We start from the raw sequence: 6,763 nt of genomic DNA on the forward strand, positions 1-6,763 counted from the left end.
ATGTCTATTACGTATGCCAAATATCCCTGGCACTTTTCCGAATGCTTTTCTGAGCTTTCATTATTGTCAAAATACTGGTATGGTGATTCTGACGATCACCATAAATAACAACGGTTCCTTGGTCTGGCAGAGTAATTCTGATCATTTTCTGATTACAAGCAATACTAGCCTAATACCTTGCCAACCAGTCCATACCCACCACTACATCAAATTCCTTCATCGGCATAGGAAATAACCGAATCAGGAGTTCATAGCCCTCAATAACAATAATACAGTTATTGAACACACTAATAACAGTTTCTTGACTATTAGCAGTATCAACTACTAATTCATCATCAAGTAACACATAATTCAGACATGCAGTTTGAGCAAACAGTGGTGATACAAACGAAAAGTTTGCATCAGAGTCAAATAACACCTTAGCACGTATTGAATTCAGAAGGAAAGTACCTGTTACTACATCCGGTGATGCTTCTGCCTCGTTTTTACTCATCTGGAAGGACCGTCCCCGCGCCCCTCCTTGCCCTCCTTTGTTTACTTTAGGCCTTCCCCAAATACCCGTCGCGTTACTCCCCATTGTTAACTGCGGAGTTTTTAACAAGGGACAATTTGATTGAATATGATCCGGAGAATTGCAGTTAAAACACCTTTGATTAGTCGGGCAACTTCTGGACAGATGGCCTGCTTCACCACACTTATAACATTTTCTTGGGTCCATCTTACATTCACCCTGATGAACCTGTCGGCATTGTGAGCAGACTTTCTCACTTATCTTCTGTTCAGATTTGTTATCATATCTTACAGTTTTCGGCCCTCGAAAATTTGATGTAGGCCCTTCCCACCTTCTTTTCTCTACAATCTTTCCTTCTGGTTGTCGGTTCTTATTTCGTTCGGTCACTTCGGCCGCATCTACCATTAATGAAAAGGTATTGGGGTTCATAGCAATGACATACTCTTTGATTGAGGGTTTCAAACCCCAAATGTACCTTTCTATCTTTCTGGATTCTATTGAAACATAGTGTTCAACAAAGCTAGAGTATTCAATAAATCTCTCGGTATATTTCCGAACTGTTCCATTTCCCTGTTCTAGCTTCAGGAAATCTTCTTCTATTTGTCTCACTACAGTTTTAGGGCAAAACTGATTCTTGAATAGTTCCACAAATTCTGCCCAAGACAATGTCTGTAAAACATCTATTCTGGCCGACGATTCAACTTCCCACCAGAACAAAGCATATGATTTTAATACAGAAACAGCAAATCGAACTTTATCTGTTTTTGGACACCAAATGGTGTTGAACACAGATTCCATTTCTTTGATCCAACACATGACTTTCACTAGATCCCTTTCTCTAGAAAATGTTGGTGGCTTGCATGCCAAAAACATTTTGATATCTCCCTCCTTGTTATGAGTAATTGGTATCGAGGGACGAACTTCTATTCTTTCTGTTTCTATCCTGGCTAGTACTCCCATGATAGAAGTCAGAGTTTCCCACAACTTCCCCATTTCTTCAGCCAACATGTCCCTGGTTACATATTCAGGATGTGGCATTGATCTCTCCTGAACATTCCCAGAATGGGATTCTTCAGGTTTAGTATGAATTCCAGTCTGACCCCTTCCTTGAGACTGGCTTCTTCCTCTACCTCGTCCCCTTGGTCTTCCTCGACCTCTGATTCCAGATGTGCCAGTCGGAAGATTGACAGGTGATTCTTCTCTTTCTTCAGACTCTCGACGAGCCATTTTTTCAAATCTTCTAGTTCGGCTAGACATCTGCAGATTTTAGTGTAATAATCACGTATTCATATTCTCAACTATAATGAAGTATTTAAGTTCAGATGTGTACCTGTAAATTCATAATTACACTGGCCAGACGTAATCAAAATTTACCTTACACACTGTTCTTTTAACTCATTATATTTATTTCCAATTGAGCTAACTATGTCCGGGACCCTTAACATGCAATAAAACAGTTTAAGTCTAGGTATCATGCTGTTAAATACCTAAATCCCTTAAACTCAGGCTCTAATACCACTTTTTGTAACACCCCATACCATACATTGCATGTAACACATACTTCATACGGAAGAAATACATGTTTATATAGCACTCAGGTCCCTTAGTACAAGAATCTACCAGTATGAAATACATGGTCCAAAAATTCAAATATACAAATTCTTGTACTAATCCACGTTCATCTATCAAAACTATACATATCAATATCCATTCTTCATCCAAGTAAACATATAGGGAAATTATCACATTTTCCCTTTTCCCTTACCTTAAGCACTTCCTGCAATACATATTTAAAATCACAAAACGAGGGTTAGACCAAAAGGTCTAGTGAGTTACCCTATTAAAATCATTGCAGGTTGAAAATCACCAAAACTTTTATATAAAACAACTTTTCATATATATAACAAATATATGAACAAGTAAGAACACAATATTAATACCTTTCACATGCCAAGCTAATAATTTATGCTTGTAAATAATACATCAACTCTAAACATGTTTATATTAACCAAATTAACATAGTGCCACTTTTAAACCTTTTTCTATTCAAACAAGGTTTATACAAAGGTTCAGGCCAAACCTGTTATCCCCTTCTCTATAACATTCAGACTATGATTTCCAATAAGAACCATGATCCTAAATCTTTAAATCACAAAGAAATAAAGATTCAAGACCACAGTAATCTTAAGGGATCTAATAGTAAGAGTTATATTATATAATACACACATACAATTGCCACCCTTATATCCAAATATACACCTCTCCTTGATATGTCACCCTTATCTCATGGTACACCTCTCCTTGATATGTCACCCTTATTTCCTCATCAAAACATTTCACAAAACAATTCCATTTAAACCGCAGTTAAAGGAATTATCAGTTCAAAATCATCTTTATCAAAATTCTCATTTATATATAAAAATAAGTCAAAATGCAAATGCGGTCAAAATAGACTTGACCGGACTTAATCTTCGATCAAGTCTTGGCCGATTTACCAAATTCGGATAACATATTGCCCACGGCTTGTCCGATTTAACACTTAAGAGAATTTCAACACTTCTATCCGGATAATAAATCCGGACAACACATCGCCCAAGACTTGTCCGATTTAAAATAATCCGGTCAACACATGATCGTATTCACACTTCTCCATTCAAAATATTTAACATAAACTCAGTTTATAAATCGTTCAACTCTTGTCCGGTTTAGGACTAAATCGTTTGACTCTTAACCGGTTTAAGACTAATCCGGACAACACTCGCCAAGCGGTTTATTTATAAATCACTCATGCCTTATCCGGTTTAGGGCTTAAATCGCCCAGCCCTTGTCCGGTTTATGGTTAAACCGCCTGACTCTTGGCCGGTTTAAGCCTATTCCGGATAACACTTCAAAAGTTAAACTTTTAAATCAAGGATAGAGTTCTACAATCAATTATTCAGTTATGAAGAGTCAAAAGCAGTTTAAACCACTCATCTTATGCTACTTTCTTTGAAAATCAGACTTTTTGAAATGCTCAAATTGGAAATCCGGTCAACACTTCTTCTTCTTAAATCGTTCAATGAAGGTCTCAAAAATAGCAAGTGAAGTGAAAGAAGACCTCACCCTCCTTTTATACTTTCCCCTTAAGGAAAGTCGGCTACTACAGCCATGCACATATGCATGCATACAATAGTAATCATCCATTCATGCATGTACACCCATACACACACATGCATAATCACACACACACACACACAGACACACATATATATATATATATATATATAACCTCTCATGCATACATTGTATATATATATATATATATATATCTACATATTTGATGCATACTCATTTATACACATAATTTCAAATATTAGCATGACCAAATATATCAATTTATCATGTTGTCACGTTAATCATATATATAACATATAATCACATATTTATTACCTCAGGTGACAACCTGGTTATCACATTTTTGTATTAAAAAAATAGTTTTAAAACTTAATAATTATAATATAAAATTTTGTTGGGTTTTTTTATTTTTTTCTTCTTTTATTTTTAATATATATCTTTTCTTCAAAATAAAGAGAAAACATAAAATCCTACAAATTTGAAAACGACAGAAAGTGTCATTAATTATTTTTGGACTTTTTTGTTACTTTATTTCTATGGTACCATTTATTACAAAATTTATTTAAAAGTTAACTGAAACATTAAATATATCATATATTTAATAATATTATAAATGCTAAAATACTCAAAATTGAAAAAAAAATCCCCAACACCTATAATTTACCATTCTCAAGTTTACATGTCCTTCTAAAGTACATGCTATCAACCATTTAGCATATGTATATAGTGTCTATATAAATAAATATTAGAAGGATACTCATACGATATAACAAGAAAAAATTTCATTTTAATGTTCAGTTTTATTCTGTCTCTATCGAGATAATACGATTTTAAGAGTTTTTTTTGTCAAATGAAATATAAATTTGAAGATAGCATAAAATTTTGAAAAAAAAATCGATATTAGTATCAAATTAACTATTTAATATTACTCGTTCTTTTGGTATACCTTCGTTAATTCAATTTTTATTATAATTTAATTTAGATTTAATAACAAAGTAATATATTTTTGGTTTAATAATATAATTTTTATAAAGATAATGATTAAACATTTTGTAGAACTCAATGATTATCTTAATTATATTTTAGATTTTCTATATTTAAAATAGATGTGTATCCTGTATTTGATTATGTTTATCTGCAGTTAGTTACACGAATTTAAAAATGGAGCGTTAATAAGTTGTACTTACGCAAAATTACTTGTAATATTGAATTTTAAGTAATATGCATCAATAAACAGTACTTCATGTATAAAAAATAGTTTTTTAAGAGTTTATGTCAAATGCTTTATAATATAATATAGAAATATGCATATATTTATCATTAAATGACAAATATATTTGATTTTCAGTATTGATAATCAATTTAATGATGATTTATTATAATATTAATTTTAAAATACATTGTTTTTTAATGTTGGGTACCCCCAAACCCATCAGGAATTCTTTCCCGCAAACCCGTTGTGGATTAATCTGGTCGGGGTTAGGGACGAGGGGATAAATGGAGGATGGGGGGATTAAATGGGGGGAGGGGACGAGAGATGCATTACCCGTCCAATACCCACCCCGTTTCCATCACTAGTAGTGTACTAGTTAATTTGAGACGAATGTATTGAAAAATCTTATATACCTCAGGTTTGAATTCAGACGTTGCTAAAAGCCTTGTGGTTAGGAGGTTCACTTCAATTACTCTAGGTAATTCATGATCACCCAAGGTATTAGTCGATGAATATAAACTGATCCAGAAACTTATCATCACCCAAAAAAAACACATGCTAACCATTCTTTTTATTGCATTTTTGTTGTTAATTAAAAAAAAGTAATAGCTCTTGACCTCTGCTTCATAAATCATCAAATGTTTCTAACATGTAAATTTAAATATAAAAAAGAATATAAAACTTTAAAAAGAACTCATTTCAATCTGAGTTACAAATAAAATGTTAAAAGCTTACAATGATTTTACTATAGTTGTAACACCCTTGTTTTTACAGTTAATCGTTTAAGAGTTAGATTCGTTTTAGCAAACCATTCGGTGTCCAATCATTATGGAATGTTTGTGATAATTGATTCTAGAGTTTTGGTTGTGTCGGGATGAAGAAAAGTTGTGTTGAAAGTCATCCGGGACATTAAGAGACCACCCATGCAAGTTCAGTCAACTCGTGAAGTTACAAATCAACTTAAAAATGCAATAAAGTGCGAAGCTAGTTGCCAACTGAGCTAAAACTAGCAGCAGGCTCTGGAAGCCTGATTTTTGGGTTCAATGTTAGTTTAAAGTAGCGTTGAAATTAGCGCTAGACACTGAAATTCTCGAGCTAGTTTCCACGCTAGTTTAATTAGCGGTGAAACTAGCTGGGGGACCGACTCTCTCATTTCTTACCCCGATTTGAGCGATTCTTGATTCTATGGTTTCGTATTTGGAATCTATTTAAAATGGTATCAAAGATGATTAAAGTTTACTTGATGATTTTGGGGTTCATAGAGGTTGAAGGTAAGATCACATATTTGTATTTTGAATATAGAATTTGGTTCTTTTGCACCAACAACTCTCATTTCTTGTCTTGGGTTTATTTATGTATGTTTTTGGAGTAAAGAAAGTGTTCTTGAAAGGTTTGCACCATAGATTTGGAAGTCTAGCTAACGGATCTCAACTCTCCAACTTTGGAAGCTCAAGATTGGGTAAAACCTAGATTTAGCCTAAATCTAGCAAAGTGAATTCAAGTTGCTTTGAAAAAAATATGTACATGCCAATATCTGTATTTTTTTTGTGTTTAGATTTTCTTTTTGGATCATTGTATTTTTTTGTGTGTGTTTTCAGTGTTTGTGTTTTTCTGTTCTTTTTGAGCTTAATTGTTCATATTTCTTTTATCTGATTTCACTGCATAGATCCTTAACTGATCAATTTTTTTTGAAATGACAGTTTTTTATACTAAAGAATATCTTGAGCTTAAAGAAAAGTATGCTCAAGTAGATTCTAGTTTTAGCAAGAGTATATCATGGTCAAATCATCTGAATCGCCTTCTTGAGAGAGAGAAAGAAGAAAAGAGAGTTTTGCAAGAAAAGCTGAATGAACTGATGAAAACCTGTGTTGATCCAGAAGAGACAGTTAGGTTAAATAAACAGATTGCGGATTTAACAATTATAG

Source organism: Cynara cardunculus (assembly GCF_001531365.2).
Source record: "Cynara cardunculus var. scolymus isolate 2C chromosome LG 1, CcrdV1, whole genome shotgun sequence".
In the NCBI taxonomy this organism is placed as follows: domain Eukaryota; kingdom Viridiplantae; phylum Streptophyta; class Magnoliopsida; order Asterales; family Asteraceae; genus Cynara; species Cynara cardunculus.